At 45.4% G+C, this 13,336-nt stretch overlaps 1 protein-coding gene across 7 annotated transcripts in view; it reads left to right on the top strand.

Moving 5' to 3' along the window:
• The first annotated feature begins 744 nt into the window (after nucleotides 1-744).
• The window catches only part of EZH2 (enhancer of zeste 2 polycomb repressive complex 2 subunit), a 65,643-nt gene continuing 53,051 nt past the window's right edge, over nucleotides 745-13,336 (top strand). For 3 of the 7 annotated variants that reach the window (XM_025433742.3, XM_025433745.3, XM_025433748.3), the window contains exon 1: nucleotides 746-863. The gene's annotated coding sequence lies outside the window, so the exon portion shown is untranslated. Of the gene's footprint in view, nucleotides 864-13,336 lie in introns of all 7 variants that reach the window. The other 4 variants (XM_025433739.3, XM_025433743.3, XM_025433746.3 and 1 more) reach the window with 2 other exon arrangements.

Below are 13,336 nucleotides of genomic sequence, written 5' to 3' on the forward strand. Positions count from 1 at the left end.
TCTTTCATCTTCCCTGCACGCCGACACGCGCGCTGCCAGGGTCCGGGCTCGGCGTCTGCCCCGGGCCCAGGTGCGGGGCGTCCCTGCAGCCCGGGTCTCTAACCCGGTGCGCCGCCCCCGCCCCCGCCCCCACCCCCGGCCCCGGCCCCGGCCCCGCGCTCCCCGCCCGGCCCGGCCCGGCCCGGCCCGGCGCGCGGGGAAAAGAGCGCGGCAGTTGCAACCGTTACCACCCCCGAGTTTTGAACTGGTTCAAACTTGGCTTTCGGCCCCGCCCCGCCTCTCGGGCCCGGGAACTCCGAGGCGGCGGTTCCCGCCAAGCGCCGCGAGCGCGCCGTCCCGCCCTCCGGCCGGTTCCCGCCACCCCGCCCTCCCCGCCCGGGCCCGGCGCTGCGCAGGCCCCCGCGTCCCCGCCCGCCCGCCCGCCTTCCCGCCTTCCCGCCTTCCCGCGAGGTGCCGTGCGTTCCGCCAAAGAACAAAGAAACGGCGCGGCGCTTCCACTCGGCGGCCGCGTCCCTCAGCGCCCGCCCGCGCCCGCGCCCGCGCGCACGCGCCGCCCGCCCGGCCCGGCCGAGTCCCGCGGGCGCCTCTGCGTGGGGCTGGCGCGGCGCCTCCGAGCCCGGCGGGCCCTGTGATTGGACGGGAGCCCGCCGCGGCCCGCCAATCGGGGCGGCGCTTAGTTGGACAGGGGGGGCCAAATAAAAGCGCTGGCGATTGGGCTGCCGGGTTTGGCGCTCGGTCCGGGAGCGCCCGACACCCGCTGGGACGCAGAAGGCGGTGGGGCCCCGGCGGCGGCGGCGGCGGCGGCGGGAGCGGCGGGAGCGGGAGCGGGAGCGGGAGCGGCGCGGGCTGGGCGCGGGGCGCAGGTAACGCGCCGCTGTCGGGCCGGCCGGCGGCGGGGCCCTGGAGCCCGGCGGGGGGCGGCGGCGGCGCCGGGACATCCCCAACGCCGCGCTGCCCGTGCGGGTGTCGCCCCGAGCGGGGTGTCGCGGGCGCCGGCGCGGCGGGCGGGGGGCGCGGGGATGCCGCGGGGCGGGGGCGGGAGCGGGGGCGGGGCGGGGGCCGGGCGGGGGCCGCGGGCGCCCGGGGCGGGGGCGGGGGCGGGGGCGGGGGGCGTGCGGAGGGGTCGTCCGCGGGCGCTGGGCTGGCTGGGCTGGGGGCGCCCGCCGTCCGCCGTCCGGGCGCGCGGGCTCCTTTGTGTGGAGCGCCGCGGCGGGGCGCCCGGGCGGGACGGGGCGCGGGGCGCACACAAGTTGGTGGGACCGCGCCGCCGGGCGCGCACGCAGACAAAGGGCGGCCGGCGTCTCGGGGCAGCCCCGCGGGCCTGACAGCGGGCGGGGGCGGCGCGGGGAGCCCGGCGGCGGGCGCTCGGCCCCTCGCCTCTCGCCCCGCGCCCCCTCCCGCGCCCCGCGCCCCCTCCCCGCGCCCCGCGCCCCGCGCCCCCTCCCCGCGCGCGGGCCCGGCGAGCGGAGCCGGGGCTGGGGCGGCCGCGCGGACGAGGCGGTGCCGGGCCGCCCTTCTCCTAAGTTTGCGGGCAGGGCAGGGCCGGGCAGGGCCGGGCAGGGCCGGGCCGTCCGCCCCGTCTCGGCTTCCTGGGCCTGCGGGGTCCCCTCTCGCCCTCCCTCCCCTCCCCCGTCTCCTCGTCCCCACGGAGTCCGTGCCGCGGGGTCCCTTTCGGGAGACGGGACGAGCCGAGGAGCGTGCTCTTTTCGGAAAACTTGGGTGAACTCGGCGCGTCTCGGGGAGTTCCCACTTTGCAAAGAATCGCCGTCCCCAAGAGAGAAAAGCAGCCGCGGGCCGCCCTGGCCAACCGGTGGGGTGCGTCGGAGGGGGCGGCAGGTGCCGAGGAAACCCGCTGCCCCGCAGGCGGCCGGCCCCAGGCCCCGCGGCGGGACGGCGGCGAGCACCCTGCGGGCGGGCGGAGGGGCGGGCGGGCGCGGGACCGACGCGCGTCTGGAGGCTGACGAGCTCCTTCCCACGGACGGGTCTTAACTTCCCCCGAACAATAGGTTTGGGGAGGCAGGAAAGCCTGGACGCAGACAGCGTGTGTCGCCTAAGAAACCCAACGTGTGCTGCCCGCAGTCAAGCTAAACTTCCTTTGTTTGCAGCACAGGACCCGTAAAACTTAAAAGATCCGTGTGGAAATAACAACCCGGCTCTGGAATTGAAAAGTATTCCACACGGTTTGCTTTCTTGGTTCCGGAGCTCAGCGGTTGCATTCTTTGGCGTTTGAAAATTACCTAAAGCAACCTTTGGGGAAGAAGAAGAAAAAAAAATCTTAAAAAAAAAAAAAGTCCAGTGCTCGTACGGTTGAATTATGATCTGTACTTCTCTGGGGCTTTGGAGGTGGTTTTTCATCACTCTTCTTTCCGTGAGCATTAGCAACTCTTTTTCATATTTAGGAATAAAGTGGACAGGTGTTCAGAGCCTGACCACTTTATTGATGATCTTATATGCAGGAAGACGAAAATGGTTGAGATGTATCTTGATGTTCTTTTCGTAGGGTCTAAGTTGGGGCTAGATGGGATTCTAGTCCTATGTGTAAAGATTCCTGTATGTGTTTTTGTAGACCGATCAGGATACGGGATGTTTAAACTCTTGGAAACTTAGGAAAATTGCATCTTCCTTTCTGATTTTTGTGGAAACCGAACATATTCAAAGAAAAGGAATTTAGAGACCCACAGGCACTCTTCTTTATTTGCGTTCTGATAAAGAGCTAATGTGCACCTACTGTCTTCTGGTTGCATAAAAATGGAGACAAAAGAAACGCAGTGTGAAAGTCTTTATTACGAATATTTTGCAGAGACTGTTGGACACCGTTGAACGGACGTCCCAGGTGCTGCCTCAGGGTTGAGATGCTTAAATGATGTTTACATTTAGTTGCTGATAATTATCTATTAAAAAGTCCTGATAGTTCTTGCCCACTGTTAGGAGATGAGTTATGCAGATCTTGGCAGAAATTTGGATCTTTTAGGATAAATTCTAGTTTTTCCCTTGTGTATTCTGTAATTGATAATTACTGTCCTTATACGTGCCACAAAAATTTTTTAAAAAGCCTTTTTGGGGCTTTGGCTTAGATTTTTTTTTTTTTTTCTGGTTGAATTGTGAGTATATACAAGTCACTTTTAAGTAGCAGTGATTAAAAAAAACACTTGTTGATTTAGGGCAAAATAAAAGTTCTGAGACATTTATGATAGACATAAAGAGAGAGAGACAGAGACAGAGAGAGGCAGAGACACAGGAGGAGGGAGAAGCAGGCTCCATGCTGGGAGCCTGACGACAGACTGGATCTGGGGACTCCAGGACCGAGCCCTGGGCCAAAGGCAGGCGCTAAACCGCTGAGCCACCCAGGGATCCCCAGTTCTGAGACTTTTATGCCAGCTTTGGCTATTTAAAAATTTTAAGCAGATTTCTCCAAGTCCTAGTGACGTTTTTCTAGATTATCTGCCATCCCTTGAGCTGGCATGCTCAAGGAGTGTGAATTTCTGTATTGGCCTAAATAGTGATTAAGAAAGTTGATCTGCTTCTTAGAAACTGACAAATGAAGTTCTTCTAGCGTCTAATGTATTCTAAGGTCAATTAGAAATGATACACGGATTTGCCTTGGATTCTTTATGTCCCTACAAACGATGAAAACATTTTCTGTGCATTATGAAAGATTGCATATACAGGTGAAATCTTTCGGGGAGAGCATGAGTGGAGATGAACAGCTCATTAAATTCAGAGAGAGGTTCACAATCAGATGATACCTTTGCCTTCTAGAGGCCTTCCCCGAATTCCCAGGCACCCTTGTGTTCCACAGGGCTTTGTTCATACTTTTATTATAGCGTGTATCAAATTGTATTGTAATCACTTGTTTATGCATCTGGCACCTTCACTGCGCTCTAAGTGCTTTGAGGCAGAGGCTCTGTCTTGTTTTTCTTTGTATACCTAGTAGTTGCTGGAGAATAGAGGGTTTAATAGTTGAATGAAGGAAATATGGGGGAATAATTTGACAAAGGAACTTTGCAAAGCATACTACAGGTTATGTTAATGTTTATATTGTGATGGAACTTTGGAAGGTGTTTTTCTCCCTCTTTGAGATGCAGCAATTGTAAAGAAAAATAATCATCAATGTGGGTAAGTTTCAAGGTTTCTCCTAGTTGTAATACTCTAAGATACTCAAAATTCTATATCCTTTAGGTATTCTTTTGCTATTCATATTTGGTATTTCAGGCAGCTAGAGAGAAGCTTGATGAGTCGTCTGGATACCTTGCATATAGTATCTGCTTAATTTGATTTGATGTCAGTATTGATGGTCCTTGTCCAAAAATAAAAGGAGAAAGTGTCGGAGACAGTAGTAAATCTTTTAACTGAAAGCTGTCTAGTTAAAATTGATGAGTTCTTTACTGGAATAATTCGTGGTAGGTTTTGAAGCTAAAACTGAAGGAAGTAGTGTCAGCGTAATTACACATCATTTATTGGGATGTTCTTCATTCTTTTAAAATGATAAGTGTAGATTAGCAATAACATCTCAAAAGGCATAGCTGATATGTTTCTAAAATGGTTCCATATCTTGCTACTACATGGTACAAAAATTTGACAGAGACAAAGGGAAAAGACAGTAAAGCGCCTACTATTTGCCAGATGCTTTATTCATTCCTTTGGTTTATTTCTTATTGTGGTATTATTTACATCTGATGCTTTATATTTAATTATTGTTAAAACCACCCTGCATCCCATCAGCAGATGAACGGATGAACAAAGCCTGGTGTACACATACAGTGGAGTATTATTCAGCCATTAAGGGCATGGATTTCTTATATGTGCTACAACGTGGATGAACCTTGAAAACATGCTAATAAGTGAAATAAGCCAGACACAAAAGGACAAAAATTGTGTGATTCCACTTATAGGAGATACTGAGAATAGGCAAACTCACAGAGATAGAACGTAGAATAGATGTTTTTAGGGGCTGAGGAGCGAGGAATTGGGGAATTAGTGTTTACCGGTACACAGAGGTTCTGTTTGTGATGATGAAAGAATTCTGGGCATGGGTGATGGTGATGGCTGGGCAACATTTTGAATGTGCTTGATGCCATTGAATTATGTATACACACTTAAAATTGTTATAGTGTTAAATTTTAGGTGTATTTTATAATGAAGAAAAGACCCTTTAAACAATGATACGGGAACCACTCTGCAAACCTTTACAGATGATAGAAACTTTGGTTTAAGAATTTGTCCAGGATTATCCAGCTGGGAATTTGTAGTCAGGATCCAGATTTAAATTGTTTGACTCCATAATTATCTGCTTCATGTTATCTGCTAGTCTGGATGATTAATGACATGTTGGTCCCAAGAAGAGTTTATTTGACTCAGTCAGAGGGTTATATTTAAAAGTAGATTAATTTGTAGTTTTATGGGAGGGATGGTCTAATGCCCTAGACAACCCAAAAGGTATCTTTGCAGATTTCTTTCTCAGGCACAGCTGTAATGGTGTGTGTACTTCAGGGAGGATACAGGTGAGTTTTAAGTGTGGTCTTTGGAGTCACTTTGCTTGGGTTCCGCCTCTGAGCTGCCAGGTTATGCCCTGGGCAAGTTATCCTTGATGCCTAAGTCCTCTGTTTGTATATTGATGATGATAATGACAGTATTCATTCCAGAAGGTTCTTGAGAGGCTTGAATGAATTAATACATATGAATCCCTTAAACCTACACCTGGAAAAAATGTTGAATGAAAGAGTTTTAGTTAGTGTGCCAGTATTGTTTTTCAGAATCAGTAGACTTTTTCATGAATGGAATTAAACACTTCTCAAGTTTAAATATGTGCTTAGGACCTGTAAGTAAAGTAAATGGTTTTATTTATGTCAGAAATGCCTATTGATACCAGTATAATAGGTGTTCAGTTTAAAATACTGAAACATTTTAGAGTTACAAAGTGAATGCTTGCTTTCTTGATCTGTTTAATCCCATTCCCTAACCTTAACAGTTGGTGTATATTTCCCCCAAACTTTTCAATGTGTTTACATGAGTATGCATTTAAACATCTATTTTACAAAAGTGGGATCAAGTTATTTTGTTCCAGCACGGTTTTGTTTTAGGTCAATACAGATAAATTTTGTTTTTTTAAGATTTTATTTATTTATTCAGAGAGAGAGAGAGAGAGAGAGAGAGAGAGAGAGGCAGAGACACAGGCAGAGGGAGAAGCGGGCTCCATGCAGGGAGCCCGACGTGGGACTCGATCTCGGGTCTCCAGGATCACACCCCAGGCTGCAGGCAGCGCTAAACCGCTGCGCCACGGGGGCTGCCCAATACAGAGAAATTTTGTATGGAAAAAAAATAGCTGATACTTCTTTAGTGCTTGCTATGTCTTGGGCACTGTGCTCATTGCTTTCATTTATTTTATATTGATAGTGCAGTAATAAGAAATAGAGTGGGTAACAGCCTGGTAGTTGTAGAGTTGGGGTTTGGATTTGCTCACTTTGTTTTTGGAGCAATGGTCTCTCACTCTCAGCCTGGGTTTTGTTTTGTTTTGTTTGTTTCGGTAGGGCCTGTGAACTGCCAGTGATTTTACTGTTTATTGGAGTTGTAAAACAACAACAAAACTCCCCAAAAAAGAATACTTGAGGAGACTGGATGTAGCCTGCCAAGCTACTTATGATGTGGCCCTTCATAGAAAAAGTTTGCTGTTCCGGCTCTGTGCTATTAGGCTGTTTTGTTAAGTAGAATACATAGTATTCCAGTTTATGAATGCGTCATCACACCCTCTGTGATGGACATTGTGATCTCTCCTCAAAGGAATAGAACATACATACCTTTGAATGTTTGTGGGACAACTTTCTATAAGGAGACACTGCTGTTTCAAGATAATGCACATTTCAAGTTTTAGTAGACATTGTCAAATTGCTTTCTAGAAAAGTATCAGTTCTTCAGTTTAAAAATCGGCTTTATTGAAATAGAACTTTATTTACAGTAAGATGCACACATTTGAAGAGTATGGTCTGAAGAGTTTTGCCAAATGTATATACGTCCATGTCACCCCCACCTCCTTCCAGGTGTAACTTGGCTGTCCTCCATTCTTTGTATGCTCTTGACATCTTTCCCTCCCTGCTGCTGATCAGATTGTTTCTGTTCAAGAATGTCCCATCAGAGGAATTACACAGTCTATACTCTTCTGTGACTGGCTTTCATCCAATGTGTTTTTGAGATTTATCCATGTTGCTTGTTTCAGGAGTTTCTTCTTATTTTTGAATAGTATTCCATTGTATTAATATGCTATTTTTTTATTTACCTGCTGATGGACAGACATGGGCTGCTTCCAGTTTTTGGCTATACTAAAGCTGTTATGACCATTTGTGTAAGTCTTTTGTGGACATCTCTTTTTTAATTTCTCGTTGGTGGGTTAAATACCTTAGAGTTGCACTGCTGAGTTATATGGTATAGGGTAAATGATGATTGAATTTTATAAGAAACTGCCAAACTATTTTCCCACATGGTTTGCCATCTTACGGAGGGTTATGGTTTCATTGGCGGCTCTGCAGGAGTTAGTGTGTCTGCTCACACTTGGTGTTGCCAGACTTTTAAGTTTGGGCTGACTAATTAATGAGTGTTGAGTATCTCATTGTGGTTTAAAATCATATTTCCCAGGTGATCAGTGATGTTGAATATCTTTTCAAGTGCTTCATTGGCCATTTGTGTACATTTTTTTGATCAAGCCTTTTACCCATTTAAAAAAAATTTTTTTTTTTGGTCTAATTGAGTTGTAAGAGGTCTTTGATATTCTTGGTACACATTCTCTGTAATATGTATTGCAAATGTTTTCTCCTTTATTCCATGCTTTGATTTTGTGTATTATTGACAATGTATAGGTCAAGTTAAGTCAGGTTAATGTGGGAGGTGGAATTATTTAAATTCAGTTAAATTGTGTGAAAATGAATTTATACTTAATCCACAAGTTACTTAGTTCGGAGTATAACAAAGTGTTATGTGTTTGCAGAAGCATGGAAGTGAAAAAACCAACTTTTTATATAAACAGTTGTGTGGCTTGGGAATTTTTATTTTTAAAAGATTTTATTTATTTGAGGGAGAGTGTGTGCACGAAGGGGTGGGGGCAGAGGGAGAGGGAGAAGCAGACTCCCCGATGTGGGGCTCAGGTTCCCAGGACCCTGAGATCATGACCTGAGCCGAAAGCAGACACTTAACCAATAAGCCACCCAGGTGCCCCTGTTTTTTGGGAATTTTTAAATTAAGCTGTTTTCAAAGTAATAATATTTAGTAATTCTTTAAATTTTCAGTTTGGGTAATTCAGACCTTTTCATTTATTAGAGGATAAATGAGAATGTTAAAAGCAAGTCAAAGGTAACCTTGATCTTATAACCTGGTATGTAAAAGTGATGGGATTGCAAGCTTGGTCTACCTATTTTGACAGTTAAGTACATTTTTTGTTATACAAACAGGATGGTTTTTAAGAGGTTATATATACTTGATTTCTGCATCCTATTTATTTCTGCACAGTTTCAGTTCTTTTGCTCAGCACCCAGTTTACCCTCACAATAATTTTCAGTTTTTCTTCATTATAGGAGTCATACATGACTCCTCCTCCTTTAATATTTTAGTAATGTGCTGCCGAAGCGAGTACACCTCCTTTAATAAGGGGTGGGGGTGGGGGAAAGCAAGCCTCTGGGCCACTTTTGGGTGTCAGACACCACTGTGGGAGATCATGCCATTGCCTAGCTCAGTCTCCGCTGGCTGTCATTTCAGGTAAGAAACTCCTGAAACTAGGCAGTCTGCAGAACAGCCTGCACTCTCCTAATTAGTCTCATCTCTGATAATTTTCTTATACCTTTCCCTTTGTTGAACTTGATCGGTCTTCTTACTAGTGTCCGGGAAGTTGTACATAGAATTCTTTTTTTTTTTTTTTTAAATTTTTATTTATTTATGATAGTTACAGAGAGAGAGAGGGAGGCAGAGACACAGGTAGAGGGAGAAGCAGGCTCCATGCACCGGGAGCCCGATGTGGGATTCGATCCTGGGTCTCCAGGATCGCGCCCTGGGCCAAAGGCAGGCGCCAAACCACTGCGCCACCCAGGGATCCCCGGGAAGTTGTACATAGAAAGTGTGCTCTGTCCTCTTTTTTGGAATGTCTTCCCTACCATTTTAGCAAGATACTGTTTAGCTTGTTTGGCTCAAAACACCCTTTCCCTCTACCAGCTAAGCTATACAGTTTATCTTCTGCAAAGAGAGAAATACCACAACACATCTCTTGTGTTTCATTTCCCTCTCTTGCTTCATTTTAAGCTTTATTTTACTCATCTACATGGTGACCGTGGAAAAAGTCTTGTACATAGTAGATAAAAATAAAATTTTTGAGGAGTGGATTCAGGACCATAGCCATGAAAACTTGGGCGATCAGTTCTTTACAACTCAATACATAATTATTTAAATAGTACCCCTGCCCCTAAAGCAGAGCCTTGGAGATTTTATCCAAGTGAGTTTTGCATGGCTATACTATATATCACCCAGTGAACTTTTCTTCCTATTATCAGATACTGTTGTAAAGTCTTAATTTATACTCTTCATATACTGTTGATTAAGATCAAAAAGGTTGAGAAACTGGAAAAAAGTGAGGAGTGTAAAACAATAATTCTGTAAATTTATCTCAGGATGATTTTTATCCCTCACATTCACGTGCACTAAATTCATATATCCAAACGTCTATTAAGTTTTAAAAACGTGTCAGAAAGACAAAACATCATGTCTATTTTGTCTGTTTTCTGGGTGCCTTGGTTTTTGATACTAAAGACCATCTGAGAAGTGCTTTTTTATAAGCAAGCCCCCCAAATTTAAGAAAATTAGAAGATTTTCTTTAAATAGTTCAAGTTTTAGTCACTAAAGGAGCTTTCTATGTTTTCAGTGCCAAAGCCTAATAGTGAAATATCACTGTATTTTGTTTGTAGGTGCCTAAGCACCTACCCTGTGCCTTACAAATCGTAGAACTGATGACTGTTTATTGAGAAACCTGCCCTGTGCTTAATAGACATGGAGTCTCTAAACCAAACATTTTACTTTTCAAATTCGTTGGAAATCATGCATATGAATTATTTAAAATAAGCACCATATATTATTTGGTAAATGGAAAAAATATCTTTTGAATATTTTAAAGATTCTATTGAGATGAACTTTTTTTTATTAGTATACTGATCTATCATACTAAATGGAAAAAACTGCCATGTGAGTATCCTTAATTATAAAATCTTGATCTGAAATGTTTTCACATTGAAATTATTTAATAGTACAAATTAAATTTGCAAAAGTGATTAATACCCCCCCCCCCCCCCCCCCCGCCATGGATACGGTGAGATATGTTGCCGTGCAAAGTATTGATGGGCCAGAAAAGTTTGGAAAATGCCCTTCTAGAGTAGTAATCAAAGACTTTTATGTAGTAGAAATGTTGCTTGAACAGCAGGCTAGGAAGGAAATGAGTTGCTGTCCCACTTTGGCCTGTAGGTAGTTTTGCGTTTGGATAATATTTGTCTGAAATACAGAGCTGGTTAGGCTGTAAAGATATTTTTATTTATTTATTTATTTAAAAAGATTTCATTTATTTATTCATAGAGACACAGCTAGAGAGAGAGGCAGAGACACAGGCAGAGGGAGAAGCAGGCTCCATGCAGGGAGCCCACGACGTGGGACTCGATCCCGGGTCTCCAGGATCACGCCCTGGGCTGCAGGCGGCACTGTAAAGATATTTTTAAAGGGCACCTTCCCATTGGCTACTGGATATTCTGCAAAGAGCTTAGGCTCTAAGCTAGACTCTGCCACTAAACTAGTATTTGTAGCAAGTAGCTTTTGTGAATTTCATCTTCATTGCAAAAATAAAGATGAACAAGTAACTGAACAATTTGTAACTGTTGAGGATTTACCATGTGCTTTCAAAGAGGAGATGTCTGTTTTGCAGATAAAGAAATAGGAACTTCATGAAATAACTTACTTGCTGAGGTTCACACAACCAGTAGGACCCAAGTCCCTTAGAGGCTTTTGCTGCCTCTAGAGTCCTTTTTAACTCAGATACTGAGACTCAAGGTGGTTGGTTTCTGTTACCCACTTAGAGCGCTTCCTCTGGAGAGTTTGAGAAATATTGGACTGGAGTTCACCTCACCACTACAGGTGATTGTGATCCCCCTAGCTGGCATTTGAGTTGTTACATTATATGCATTTCTCTGAAATTCTTGTGATCAATTAATTCATAAAACCTCTAATGCTGATTAAAAGCTTATTATTTCTCTCTCTCTCTCTCTTTTTTTTTTATTGTCCCTTCATTACAGGCATAATAGCATAAAGCTTTTTAGGTACTATTATGTATCTGACTAAACTAGCTTTGTAAACAATCAGGTTGGGATGTTGTGAATTACAATATTTACCCTGTTTCTGGCACAGAGGCCCTAAAACTCTAGGAATTTCCTAAGTGATAAGTGTGATAAAGGTGTCTTGGTGTTTGTAACAAAACCCTTTGAACAGTACCTGGGTTTGTGCAAATGAGATGGCTTGCAGAAAGCCCCCAAAGATGGGCCTGGTTGCCAGGGTAGCTACTCGAGGCGTTAGAAGGATTGGGACTTTTATTTTTATTTTTTTACTCTACAAAGAAAACCCAAAAGCCTCCACCCCAAGATTGCTAGAATTCCTACAGCAATTTGGTATCATGGCAGGATACAAAATCAATGCCCAGAAGTCAGTGGCATTTCTATACACTAACAATGAGACTGAAGAAAGAGAAATTAAGGAGTCAATCCCATTTACAATTGCACCCTAAAGCATAAGATACCTAGGAATAAACCTAACCAAAGAGGTAAAGGATCTATACCCTAAAAACTATAGAACACTTCTGAAAGAAATTGAGGAAGACACAAAGAGATGGATTGGGACTTTTAGACCTGCCATTTCCCCCACCCCTGGGGAGGGAGGGGGCTGGAGCTGGAGTTCTGTCACCCATAGCCAAAGGTTTAATGAATCATGCTTACGTAATGAAGGCTCCAGAGAAATCCTAAAGGACGGGGTTGGGAGACCTTGTGAAGCAGCTGGGAGAGGTCCTGCTGCGGAGGGAGCCTGGAAGCCCGCACCCTTCACACACACCTCACCCTGTGCGTCTCTTCCATCTGGCTGTTCCTGGGTTACATCCTTTTCTAACAGACTGGTGATTTAGTAAAGAAACTGTTATTCCTGAGTTCTGTGAGCTGTTCTAGCAAATTAATTGAACCCAAGAGGGGATCATGGGAGCCTACAGTCTGGAACTGGTTGGCACAGAACTCAAGTGACAGTCTGGACTTGGCATTGGCATCTGAAGAACGGAGGGGAACAAGTCTTGTGGGATTGAGCCCTGAACCTCGGGAAATCAGATGCCCTCTCTAGGTAGATAGTGTCACAATTGAGTTAAATTGTAGGACACTCAGTAGGTGTTGCCACACCTTTGGTGACTGGAAGTATCAGAAGTGAAGTACTATTTAGAGTACTGTGTGTGATGTAAATGAAAATAGTTTCTCTTTACAAGTACCTGCATTGGCAAATTAAAAGTTATTTTCCGATTTTTCTGATAGAATTTAGTGTTGAATTTAAAGAAATAAAATCGTTTTCTTTACCAGTTGCCACTTGTTAACCCGCTAACAGCATGTAACCAAACAGCTAGCTAGACCTAACATATATACATTTTCTGGAAAAGAAAATTTCTTTTTTTTTTTTTAAATTTTTATTTATTTATGATAGTCACAGAGAGAGAGAGAGGGAGAGAGGCAGAGCCACAGGCAGAGGGAGAAGCAGGCTCCATGCACCGGGAACCCGACGTGGGATTCGATCCAGGGTCTCCAGGATCGCGCCCTGGGCCAAAGGCAGGCGCCAAACCGCTGCGCCACCCAGGGATCCCCGGAAAAGAAAATTTCTTAAAACTATTGGCTGCCCCAGTCTTCACCCATTAGAACTATTCAGATAAAGGGTGAGATGTTCTCCTTCTTACCCTCTATAAGGAGACATTCTGTACTAGTGAAAATATCAGTGTTTCAAGCCGGACTACCAAACAAAAGCCCTGTCTTTCCTAGCCGCAGAGTCTAAGAGGCCCAAATGCTAGGCACTCATCCTAGCCTTCTTGTTCTCCTTTTCTGCATGGAAGTGCTGGGATGAAGTCGTTTTTTCCTGCCTAAAAACTTTCATATTAGTCTGGAAATTGCAGAGTGATAACTGCAGGGATTATATAACTGGTCTCCCTGCGGTTGGTGAATTCTTTATAGCATTTCCATAGGTATTTGGAGGCTGAAAAAGATTTTCCCAGGGCTTTAACTTTTAGTGACAAGTGATGTTATACTAATAAATT

Source organism: Canis lupus, chromosome 16 (genome assembly GCF_003254725.2).
Source record: "Canis lupus dingo isolate Sandy chromosome 16, ASM325472v2, whole genome shotgun sequence".
NCBI lineage: Eukaryota > Metazoa > Chordata > Mammalia > Carnivora > Canidae > Canis > Canis lupus.